Source organism: Physeter macrocephalus, chromosome 16, assembly GCF_002837175.3.
Source record: "Physeter macrocephalus isolate SW-GA chromosome 16, ASM283717v5, whole genome shotgun sequence".
In the NCBI taxonomy this organism is placed as follows: domain Eukaryota; kingdom Metazoa; phylum Chordata; class Mammalia; order Artiodactyla; family Physeteridae; genus Physeter; species Physeter macrocephalus.
Genome location: NC_041229.1, coordinates 67,409,023 through 67,422,437, shown reverse-complemented (window position 1 = coordinate 67,422,437; position 13,415 = coordinate 67,409,023).

Sequence of the window (13,415 nt, the reverse complement as noted above, 5' to 3'; positions counted from 1 at the left end):
AAGAGGCACTATGACTATCACTGTTACTACTTATTATTACACTCACTATCACACCCCCCTCTGTATCTTTTCTCTCTTTGCTTTTAATACCTCCGACACTTCCCTGTCCTTCTTCTCCCTCAAAGATTTGTCTGAGACACAGTTAAATATTCCCTGATATACATCAGAGAACTTAGTGGAGTCAGAATCAGGAAGGAGAAAAGACCTTCTGGTCCCTGAGGCCTGCTGAGCACCAGCCACATAATTACACTGCCTGGCAGAGTCCTCATAGCCCTAGAAGGAGTTATCATTGCCCTCACTTTGCAGAAAATGTAAAATGAAATAGAGAGAGAGGTCAAGTAGCATGATTGAAGTTCACACAGTAATAACCAGGAGGCCAGAATTAAATGGGGGACTGTCTAATTCCAAAGTCTGGGCCCTTACTTCTAACCCCACAATCACATAAAACCTCCCATCCCTGGGTGGAGAGAAGCGGCCATCCCTTTGATGAACAGCCCACAGAAGGAAAGTAAGTCATTCACTTTTGTGTGGCCTTCCAGATGGAATTGCCAAAGGAACAGAGAGTGTTTTAGACCTAAATAATCCAGACTGGTTGTGTGTGGGGAACAGGGTCAGTGTTTGCATCCCATCCCTTCGTGGTGTGGCCTGGACACAGCGATGGTTGTGAAATGGAAGGGCTGTTAACGGAACCAGGCCGAGGATGTGCCTGGGCAGACACTTATCTGGGCAGCATCTCCATTACACCCAGAACCCTAGCCCAGCCTTTACTACGGCCAGGCTGCCAAGCAGGAGAATTCCAAGTCATAAATCCTCTTAAGGGCACAGAGCACATGTTCCACCCTGACCAATGGGAAATGCACACCTCATCTGCTCCCTCCCAACCCTCCTAGCTTCCAGCCCTGGGAGGAAGTGTTGGCAGTTATCACAGCCAGCACTTGTGCATGCACTTTAGACATCTCTTTCCCATCCATGATCTCATTCCACCACATGTGGAGATGGAGTCAACTGTCCTGGGATCAAATCAAAACTCTGCCGTTTACTGGCTGTGGGCTTTGGCTAAGTTATTTCTCTCACTACAGCCCTGTGAGATTTTCACTGGGGAAGTGAGAAACTTGGGCTCAGAGAGGGCACCAGGGTAAATAGCAAAAAATGTTTTGTAGCTAGATCTGTGTGATTCCAAATCCAAGGCTCTTTCCAAAAAAACATCTGATCCATGGAGAAAGGAAAAGCTCAGCAAACAGAGTATCTTTGCTACTTCTCCTACTACCATCTGAAATACAACCACCCAAATTCAACCATCAGCCAACTCAACAAGTTAGGCAGAAGGGCAAAGCTCTCTGTCCCATTAAAGTTCCATCGGTAAGAGACAACCCAGGTGGTGGGGGATTGTACCTTATTTGTGGGATCCCATCCCATCTTCTGGACAGCACAGACTGGCTATGAGAACGCCTCAGCCTTGGGGGATACAGCCTCTTTCTGGAGTGCGAGTGCTGACCAGGAATTCAAGACGGTGGGAGTCTGGAGAGTGGGGCTGAGGTAATCCATGTGCTCCTGAGGGAGATCCCAGTAGGACACTGGCTGGCTGAGGACCATGAACAAGGCCCACAGAAATGTGAAGCCTGCAGTTCTGAGATATTCCTGCCTGTTTCCTATGCCTATAAAGGGATCAAGTCAGTGTGACTTCTGGAGACCAGCCTGCTGGCCAGCACTCTGCATCGTTGCATTTCAGGGTGGACTTTCTGACTTGTGCTTCTTGGTCTCCTTTTTCTAGGAGAAGCTAGAGCCACATTTTTTATTACCTGGTGGCAGAGTCCCAAGAGAAGCAGTTTACTACTCATTCGTTCATTCACCCTGACTGGCACTGGGGATTACCATTGTAACGAGACAGCTCAAGGCCCCTGCCCTCTCAGGCTTAGTGGAGTGACATGAGATGTAGGGAAGGTGGACCAGGGCTCTAATCCCAGCCCTAGCATTTACCATCCAGATGAGCTCACCCCTTCTAAACTCTCTGAACCTCAGTTCCCTCAGGTGTCAGATGTGTGCAGTGATGCCACCCTCATAGGATTCAATGAGCGGAAGAATTGACTCAAATAAACGTGAAAGTGCTTTCCTAACCATAAAGATCATATCGACTTTAGTTATTTACTGTTAATAATGTGACTATTATTATTACTATTGCTACACTTTTCCATCTAGGAAGTTTTCTCTGCCTGACCTATGCATTGTGCCGGAATTTGAGTAAAATTTTCTTTGCACAGCAGGCTCAGACAGTATTGGCTGAGCTACTCTGGATCATTAGCCTACTTTTTTTGAGATATAAATTCACTTTCTACACAATTCTACACCCATTTAAAGTGTACAATTCAATGTTTTTCACTATTTTAACAGGGTTGTAGGACCATCACCAAATCTAATTTTAGAACATTTTCCTCGCTCCTAAAAGAACTTGTATGCCCCTTAGCAGTCACTCTCATTCCCTCCTATCAATCCCCTCTCCCCACTATAAGCAACCAGTGGTCTTTTTGTGTCTATAGATTGGCCTATCCAGGATATTACACATAAATGGAATTGTACAATATGTGGTCCTTTGTGACTGGCTTCTTTCACTTAGCATAATGCTTTCAGGGTTCATCCATGTTGTAATATGTATCAGTATTTCACGTTTTTATTGATGAATAACATCCCATTTCAAAGATAAAACACATTTTATTTCTCCAATCATCAGTAACAGACATGGGTTTTTTTCCATTTTTCAGCTATTATGAAAAATGCTGCTATGAATATTTGTGTATAAGTTTCTATGTAGACATATGTTTTCATTTTTCTTGTGTATATACTTTAGAGTTGAATTGCTGGATCACACGGTAGCTCTAAGTTTAACATTTTGAGGAATTGCCAGACCGTTTTTCAAAGCAGCTACACCATTTTACATTCCCACCAGCAGTATTGTAGTGTTCCAATTTCTCCACACTCTCACCAATGAAGTGATATCTCCTTGTGGTTTTGATTTGCATTTTCCTAATGACTAATGATGTTGCACATCTTTTCATGTGCTTATTGGCCATTTGTATATCTTATTTGGAGAAATGTCTATTCAAATCCTTTGCTCATTTTAAATTTGTATCATTTGTCTTTTTATTATGAATTGTGAGAGTTCTTTCCAGATTTTGGATACAAGCCCCTTATCAAATATATCATTTACAAATATTTTTCCCCATTCTGTGAGTTGTCTTTTCATTTTCTTGATGATATCGTTTACAACACAAAAGTTTTACATTTTGATGAAGTCAATTTATTTTTTCTTTTGTCTCTAATGCTTCTGGTGCCATATAAGGTCTGTTTCTTAAGTGGGCTCTGCCTTTTAAAACATGAGTCTATTATTTAAATAAAGTTTTGATGTTAAATATCTAGCATTAAATCCAAATTAGGAAAAAGCAATGGATCATCACTATGGTCTTGAACAAGTTACAATAATGGAATAAACCTGACTGAAACCTTGTTATAGAAGAAATGGGGAAAGAATGGAGTTTTCAAACTGGCCGAATGGCATTTGAGGTGGGCTAAAACCCCATTTCTCTCACCATCACCAATGCAAAATACTTGTGGGGGTGGGGTGGGGCTTATGATAAGAGAGAAGAGTGTGGAAAAATGTACTGGGACTGAGATGTTAAGGAATGAAGCAGCCTGTTATGTGTCCTGCATCTGCATCCAAGGGCCAAGCAAGGCCAAGACTGGATTCCAAGGCCACCCTTCTCACCCTCCCCTCCCCATTTACCATCTGGGAAGGACTGCGGGGATGATGGAGTGCTTCATAAGGTTTGACAGGACACCAGGGTCTTTGAACATGCTGTTCCCTCTGTCTGGAATGTCCCCCACCCCCAGTCCATCCCCCAGCCAACTACCACACCTATTTTCGCTCATATTTCATTTGTTACTTCCTAGGGAAAAACTTCCCTGACCTCCACCCACCCCCACTGCCAACAAGATCAGGTACCTCTGAATGCATTTTCACAGGTACTGTCCTTTCCCTTCATGAGACTTTTCACAATTTCTGATTATACCTTTAACTAATTCACCATCTCTCTTTTTCAATAGGCTGCAACCTCCATGAGCACAGAGTTTGTGTTTGCTTTGCTCACAATTGCAGGCTTATCACAAAACTTGACATAAAGTAGATGCTCAGTAAATATTTGTGGAATGAATGAATGATCACGGGAACTGGAAAATCCCTCCAGAATGACCCATTTGTTTTCAGAGGGGTTTGTTTTCTGGGTCCTCATGCAACCAGAGTAATATAAAACGATCGCTCCCCAGTAGACAGAGCAGCAACAAGTACCCTTTCTGTCTGTAAGATGGCTTCCGTAGTACAGGACTACCCTGTCGTGGTAACTGACAGGACCCTCAGCCTGGGCAGGGAGGACGTGGAGGCAGCATGAGGAGTGTTAACAGCTCATGAGGTCAGCATTTCAGGGGCGCCTGGCTGCTGAGTGCTTGCTCCTGGGAAAGCTGAACTTGCAGATGGAGGAGGTAAAGAGTAGGAGCTGTCAGCACCCGTGATACATCGTGCACCACGGGAAAGCAGTTCACCTGCAAGGGAACTTGTCTGAGAAAATAACTTTGTTTTCTGGAAATCCTCAGCCAAATCAGCCAAAATCTCATCCTGACAAATACGCCGCCTAAGATTGCAACATTTGCCTTTACCAGTTACACCTTATTTTATAAAATGTGAGGGACTTTTTTTAGCTCAAACATTCCATTTGCTTCCACAAACAACTTCTGAGCATGCACTATAAATCAGGTGTGGTACTGGATAAGAGGACACCTGGATAAACATGCTGTGGTTCCTCTTTTCAAGGCGTTCACAATCTAGGGGCGAGACAAATTGTCAATAGATAATTATGAGGCAGCCATGAGTGCCCCGATGGAGCCTTAAGGAAGGGACTGAGAAGAAAGTGATTCTTCTTTTCATGGGGGTAGCCTGGGAAGGACTCCTGGAAGAGGTAACTCTTCCAATGAGTCTTGAAGTAGGAATCAGAATTATCAAGGGGACACAATGCGATCAAGAGGCAGAGATGTTTCATGTAGAAGAACTGAGTTGTGTTGAAATGGTAGGAGCAATATTCAAGCTGGAAACATCCTAAACTAGAGAAAAACAAGGCCCAGTGCTCTTGAGAATGAATCCACCATCTGCCCACACCCACATCTGATAGGTCTCCGAGACCTGCCGCTTCCGTCGCCTGAGCAGGTCTTGAATTCTTCTCTCCAGTCCTATTGCCTTTGTTCTAAGCCAGCCCCTCACAAGCTTCCCCAGTTCTACTGCACAGTCTCCCAACTAACTGGTCTCCCTGGCTGAATCCTCTAACACGTCCTGCGCCCGGTAGATCTCATGTCAGGCCGAGGTGGATTCAGGTACGCTAGCAGCGGCATCAGGACTTGATCTCTCTGTCTTGGCTCTGTTTCCCTTTGTGTTGGCGTCACTCTCAAGCTGGCCATCTCCCTCTGGTGGCCCCACAGCCACAGGTCAGCAGGCTTCCTGCTTCGAGAAACAGGATTGCTTCCCAACAGAGCCAATGGTAGCCTAAGAGCTGGGTCTCCTTGGACCACCAGCAGTGTGTGCCCATTTCTGAATCAATCCCTTAGAATCAAATAACGAAATACAGCCTGCAGGTTCTACCTTCGCAGATTCAACAAACTGTGGATCAGAAATATTCAGAAAAACAATTCCAGAAAGTTCCAAAAAGCAAAACTTGAATGTGCCACACACCAGCAACTATTTAACATAGCATTTACATTGTATTAGGTATTATAAGTAATCTAGAGATGATCTAAAGTATACAGGAGGATGTACGTAGGTTATATGCAAACACGATGCCATTTTATATAAGGGACTTGAGCACCTGAGGATTTTGGTATCTGCAGGGTGGGGGTGGGAGGACCAGTCCCCAGTGGGTACTGAGGGACAACTTACACCGATTGGCTAGGCCTGAATCATAGGCCCACTCAGGAACCAGAAGGAACCATATGAACCGACAGTGACGGAGGGGTGACTCCCCAAAGCGAAACAGAGACGTTATGATTAGCTGAAGGGCGAGTGCGGGTTGAAGGGGCAAAGGAAGGGTCGTTCACTGCCATGATTGTCTGAAGCACAAATCTGATCATGCTGCTCCACTGCTTTCAGGATATGGTGAGCAAGGCCTCCAAGGTGTGGCCCCAGCCCACATCTCTGAAACGACTCCCCATTGCTGCGCCATACCGTCACCTTTCCTGCCTTCCCCCCACCATCCGTGGCTTGGCCTGTACCATCCCTCCATCTTTCTCCAGGCACAATGCAAAGGCTCCCTCCTGCATGGAGCAGCGTGTGCCCACTCCTCTTGGCCCGCCACAGAGCTGGCCGCTCCTTCCTCCGGTGTAGCACTGAGAGCTCTACTCTGCACCTGTTCATTTGCCCCTCCTCATCCTCGCCCTGTTGCTTGGTGAATGTTGGTTAAGCTAAATAATTAATTAACCTGCCAGGCAAAGGGACGCATTGAAGAATGTTCCAAGGCCTGGTTCCTTTGGATAAAATTTTAGAATAAACTGGCTTAAACAGGGTACTTGTATTGGAGGGGGGAAAAAAAACACAGGCTCTACTTTAGTTTTTCCCTGATTCACTGAAGAGAAAATACGTTTCATTTTTCTTTTCAGTGACTGTGTATCCTCCACTCATGCATCAAGACCCTATATGTTCTCTGAGGGACTCCCCACCTCTGCCAGGCAGGCAGTGCCCAGGCCTGGCCATCCCATTGTTCTAGGGGCCTGATCCTGGCCTTGGGCATCACTGTGAGGCTTAAAGCACAGGCAGTGGGCCACTTGGGGACAGGAGCTGTTCTCCACCGCTTCCAGGATGGCCTGAGTGTCTATCTGCCACAATTTTGCCCACCCAGAGTCTGCCTGTCTCTCCCCAGGTCTGAGGCTATGTGCTGCCAGCAGCAGCCCTTTCCCTGATGGCCCTACCCTTCTCAGGTGTTATCAGGGTGGAGGAGGTGAGAATGCTTGTAGCTCTAACCCAGGCATTGTACAAGTAGCTAGTACTGCCTATTTTACCAGAGACAGAAACTGACTCTCAAAATGGCAAAATCACCCGCCCTGTGTGCTTTTGTCTACGCAGCTAGCTAGACATTGCACCTCATGTTACATAACTACACATTAACTAGATTTCAGAGAAATATGGGGAGAGAGCAGTCGTGTCTTGTGGGCTTGCGGATCTCTGCTTGGAGACAGTGCAGGCCATGCACGACTGCCCCCAGTAACAACCCCGCTCCACTGGCCTTTCTGCCTCGCCCTCAGTTAGCCATTCATTCATTTACGAGTATTTGTTTCCTAGGTACTGTTCTAAGCTCTGGGACACAGCAATGAAAAAGGCAGGCATCAGACTTTACCTTCCAGTAGGTATGACAGAAAATAAATACGTAAGTACATAATATAATTTTAGATAGTTAATAAATGCTATGCAAAAAAATCAAGTGTTGTTAATATTTTAGACCTTAAATTGGTTGGTGGGTTCATAAGTATTCATTACATTATCATGCTTTATAACATACCTCTTCTTTCCATATTTTTTTGTATATGTTTTTTTATATTGGAGTATATAGTTGATTAACATTTGTAAATATATTCTTCTAATTCAGTATTATAGAATAAAAAAGTTGTGCTTATAAAAAGATTGGGGTAAGAGGACGGAGAGAGATTGTGATGGGGCATGGGGTTGTTTTAAATGAAGTCATCAGACAAGATTTCTCCCCAGATGTATATTTAAGCTGAAATCAGAAGGATGAGAGGGAGCCCGCAGTGCAAAGGTCTGAAGAGGAGCGATCCTCACAGCAGGACAGGGAGGGTGAAGGCCCCGCACGGAATGACTTGGGAGTTCCAGAAGCAGCAGAGACTGGAAAGACTGGAGGCCTGTGACCAAGAGTGAGAAAGGGAAGGAGGAGGTGGGCTGAGTAGGGAGGATGGACCCGGCACATGGATCTTGGGTGCATGGACCTTGGGACACTGGGCTCATGGCATGTGGATATTATTCCAAGTGTAATGGGAGGTGGGTTTTGTTTTTAAAAGATTAGTCTTCTCAGGAGCACCACAGGAAACAACTGCCCCTCTCATTTCCCCCCTCGCCTCCCTTCTGTCCTCACATGGTCAGGGATATACCAGAGGCCCTTGTCCCTCTTTCCAGACTCATCAACTCCAAGAGCGTGGGCTTTGTTTTTATAGGGCAAGGAGGCAGAACCAGTAAAGGTTTAACTTTATGCTGCTTTTCCAGTTAAATCCATGTTGCCAGTAAGTTTCAAGTTCAAATATGTCTGTGAAATGATGCTCTAGTTACTTGATTTATATTGACTGTCAATGTTTTCACCAAACTATAACCTCCCCTTAATTATGCTAATAACTTCACTCCTGTCATCTTCGTTCAGCTCCCCCAACAATTCTCCAGTGATGTCTGCCTCGACCCCAGCCTTTGGGTAAGGGAAGAGAACGGGGGAGGGAGGCAGTGAAAAGAGCCTGGTCTAGAGACCTGGCTTTAGCACCTGCCATGTCTCTTATCAGCTGAGTGACTTTGGACAAACCATTTAACCTCTCTGAACCGATTCTTTCATCTGTAAAACCAGAATAAATCCTTTCTTGGAAATAAAGTATGAGAAAAGCACTTAGCACAGTGACTGGGATGCAAGAAGAGACCTGTAAAAATGAGCTGAGTCTGATTTTAATTAAATTCCTAAATTAAAAATTCTAAATCTAGTAAATAAATTTGACCATCGTTAGTGCTGCTTCACTGACCACTCAGCATTTTTCTTATTTTTTTAAATGACTATGCATACTCATTGTAGACTATTAGTAAAATACTAAATAGTATAAAGTAGGAAATTGAAATCATAATTCCACCACTCAGAGATAATTACTCTTAAAATACCCATGTGTTTCCTTCTAGCCTTTTTTCTGTGTATGTATTTTCATATCTGGATAGTACTGTCTATTCCATTTTATATCTTGCTCTTTTCATCAATTTCCTAAGTCACTAAAATATTCTTGAACACATGAGTAGTAAACAAATAGAAAGATCTCTGCTCTGAGGGAATGGAGGAAAGCATTCAGGTTCAGAATGTATTGGGAAGGAAGAGGAGACAGGTCTTGGAGATGGATTCAATGTGAGTGACCAGAGAGAGAGATCACAGATAATGCCTAGTGTTTAGCCTGAGCACCTGGGTGAAGAGTGGTGCCATTTACTGAGGTGGGGGAATTGAAGGAGAGGCAGATCTGGGAGAACAACCTTGGCCACAGGGACATTCTGGCTTCTTGGTCTTCTAGAAGACTTTGACAGGGGGCTAAGGGGTGGTGGGGTAGATCTGACTAAGTGCTTAGAGACAGCTGACACATCATCCCTAAGACGTTGTAAGATGTTTCCCCAAATAGCACCTCGTGAGCAATTCAGAGGCAGCCCCATGGACTGAGTGCCAGATTATGTTCCGAAACTGGGCCTCCCACTTTTTTTGAAGGAGGAAATCGTAGACACAACTTTCAGCAGTTAAAGGCAGACAGAGTGTGCATTCCTCATTCCACAAATAATTTCTGACTGCTTACTATGTGCCTGACACTGTTCTAAATACTGGGCATACAGCATCCATCCTGCCCTTATGGAGCTTATATTCTAGTGAGCAAGACCATAAGTAGTATATAGTGTGTTCAATAGTGATAAGTGCTATGGAGAAAAATAAAGTAGAGGAAGATATCAGGTGGTGTGGAGGGGTGGAGTTGCAATTTTAATTATCGTGGTTCCGAAGGCCTCACCTGGAAGGTGACACCTGAGCCACATGGGGATGAGGGTCTGGGGGATGAGGAATAACCCGGGAGCCTCGGGCCTTTTATGGTGACTGATATAAAGAGGACTAATAAGATAAGTTCTGATGGTTTCAAGGAAGAGAATAGCGGTAAAGCTTGAATGTCAAGGGTTGACAGAGTGTATTAATGAGAGTTTTCAAGAGAAACAAAACCAATAGAAAATACATATTATATATATTTACACACACAGAGAGATTTATTATAATATATACTTCATGCAATTATGGAGGCTGAGAGGTCCCAGGATTTGCTATCTGCAAGCTGGAGAGCCAGGAAAGCTGGTGATATAGTTTGAAGGCCTGAGAGATAGAGACCCAATGATGTAGATTCCAATCCAAGTCTGAAGGCCTGAAAACTAGAAAGGTCTCTGTTCCAGCTCATGCAGTCAGGCAAATAGCAAAGTCAACTTTCCTCCACCTTTCTGTTCTATTCAGACCTTCAGCATATTGAATCATGCCCACTCACATTGGGGAGGGTCATCTACTTTACTCGGTATACAGACTGAAATGCTAAACCCTCCCAGAAACACCCTCACAACCACACCCAGAAATAATGTTTAACCAGCTATGTGGGCATCTCATGATCCAGTCCAGTTGACATACAAAATTAACTCTCCCACAGGGATAGGGAGGAGCTGTGTCAGGAGTGCACAGAGCTCACGATTGCTGCCTGGACTCCTGATGATGGAGGTATGGAGGTTGGAGGAGGGCATGTCACAGAGAACGAGGATGGCTGTAGGGCACTCCCTTGATTTCTGCTGACGGCAGCTGGAGAGGCCAGGGGAGGGCATTCTTAAGTTTGCAGAGGACTGGAGAGAACTCAGTGTGGGAATCCAGGTAAGAGCGCTAAGGTCAGAGTCAGGAAGGTCAAGGGGCTCAGGGAAACAGGCAGTGTTAATTCTCCCGCAGGCCACGGATGATGGGGAGTTTGGGGGAAGGCAGGAGTCCTCTTCCCGGACAGTAGACATTAGCCAGTTGCTCAGTTTCATAGTATTGGCTATTGTATAGTATACCATAAGTAGGTAGCATTGCTATGTCAGCTGTGCTGTGGCCCAAGAGGCTGCCTGGACTCTCACACTCTGAATGGAAGCTCTGAATATTTGGAAAGTATAATTGAAGAGCTATAAATAAAGATTAGCCAAGTTATTTATATTCATAGTACTCTCATGTCTAGCATAAAAGAAGGTACTTATCCTTCATGTAGCAGGCACTTGATATATACTGGAAATTAAACCAAAAACTTATTTTCAAAGAAATAAAATCTATTATTTATTCAAAACTTACTGTATCCAAAGTTCTGAGTTAGGTGCAATGGGGATTAAAAAAAGGCAAAGACGTAAGAATTACCATTAAGAAGTTTACATTCATAAAGTAGAGTAGAAAATGTACACCCAAAGAACAAAATTGAATCCAACTAAGTTAGAGAAATTTGGGACCAGATCAGTGAATGAAATAATGGTTCCAAATACAATCCTCAGATACTTGAGTCAGTCATTATAAGAAATCTGTAAAATGACAGAGGTGAGGGAACTAAGAATTCATTTAGCCATAATTGCTCACACTTTCTGACCATGACCTACAATAAGAAATATATTTTACGTCACAGTTCAATACACACACACACACACACGCACACACACGCACACACAAACACCTAATTGAAACAAGTCTCACTTATCCTTGATGAATGTGATGCACTCTAATATATTCTATTCCATTTATTTATTTTTTTGAGAGCTGATCTCAACCCACTAAATTGATTTCACAACCCACCAATGGGTTACTATAGCGTGAAAGACACTGATCTAGTCTAAATGGCTCCTTGTACCATACCTTCAGCCAGGCATACTACAGGACCCCAGGTAAGTTGTGAATTGCTGACCTCACAATAAACTTAGAGTTTTGACTCTGCAAAATCCAAGGAGAAGAACCCTGGCTCATTCTACTCACCATCATGTCCCTGATGTCTAGCACTCTGCCTGGCACACAGTAGATGTTCAAGAAATTGGTTAAATGAATGAATGAAAGCCAAAAGTCCCACAGCCAGTTAGCTAAGAATGATGCCTCCTTTCAAAGGCAAGCTAGAACAGACAATTGTTGGCTGTCAGGCAATAGCAGCTATTTCACAATTCCATAAGAAAATAATTTAAAATTTTAAATGTAAAAATAAATCATTGTCATGACATCTTGCATGTCATCAGTACATTAATTTAGATTGTTACACACTGTTTTGTGTATGTACATCCTCATCTATCCATTCTACCTCTGGCCAATGGATTGCAAGCATTTGGATGAAATAAATGTCTCCTCTCTTTGTTCCCACCAACCACCTAATAGTAGCCTGGGCAGTTAGGCTGCAAATCCTTTGGGGAAGAACAGCTGAAATCATTAATAGGATTTATTTCTCTTCCATTGTTTTGTAACAGCTTTATGAGATATTATATAATTGACATACAATAAACTGCACATATTTAAAGTGTGCAACTTTCGACACAAATATATACCTGTGAAATCATGATCACTATATATATATAGCTAAGAATGATGCCTCCTTTCAAAGGCAAGCTAGAACAGACAATTGTTGGCTGTCAGGCAATAGCAGCTATTTCACAATTCCATAAGAAAATAATTTAAAATTTTAAATGTAAAAATAAATCATTGTCATGACATCTTGCATGTCATCAGTACATTAATTTAGATTGTTACACACTGTTTTGTGTATGTACATCCTCATCTATCCATTCTACCTCTGGCCAATGGATTGCAAGCATTTGGATGAAATAAATGTCTCCTCTCTTTGTTCCCACCAACCACCTAATAGTAGCCTGGGCAGTTAGGCTGCAAATCCTTTGGGGAAGAACAGCTGAAATCATTAATAGGATTTATTTCTCTTCCATTGTTTTGTAACAGCTTTATGAGATATTATATAATTGACATACAATAAACTGCACATATTTAAAGTGTGCAACTTTCGACACAAATATATACCTGTGAAATCATGATCACTATATATATATATTTATTTATTTATATGATTTGCAAATATTTTCTCCCAATTTTTGGCTTGTCCTTTCATTCTCTTAATAGTGCTTGTCAAAGAGCAGAAGTTTCTAATTTTGATCAGTCCAATTTAGCAAAAGGTTAAAAAGGTTTTCTCCTATGTTTTCTCCTAAAAGTTTTACAATTTTACATGATACATTTAGGTCTGTATTTCAGTTTGAATCAAATTTTTGTATATGGTGTAAAGTATGGAAAAGTTCATTATTTTTACATATGGGTATTTAATTATTCTGGTACTACTTTGTGAAAGATGATCCCTTCTCCTCTGAATTGCCCTTGCACCTTTGGCAAAAATTGGTTGTCCAAACATGTGTGGATCTATATGTATACTAGGTATTCTGTTCCATTTACATTTCTATCTGTGTTAATTATATACTGTTTTGATTGAGATTATGTTGAGGCTACAGATCAATTTGGGTAGAAGTGACATCTTAACAATATTCTAACCCATGAACAAGATATATCTAACCCATGAATAAGATATAT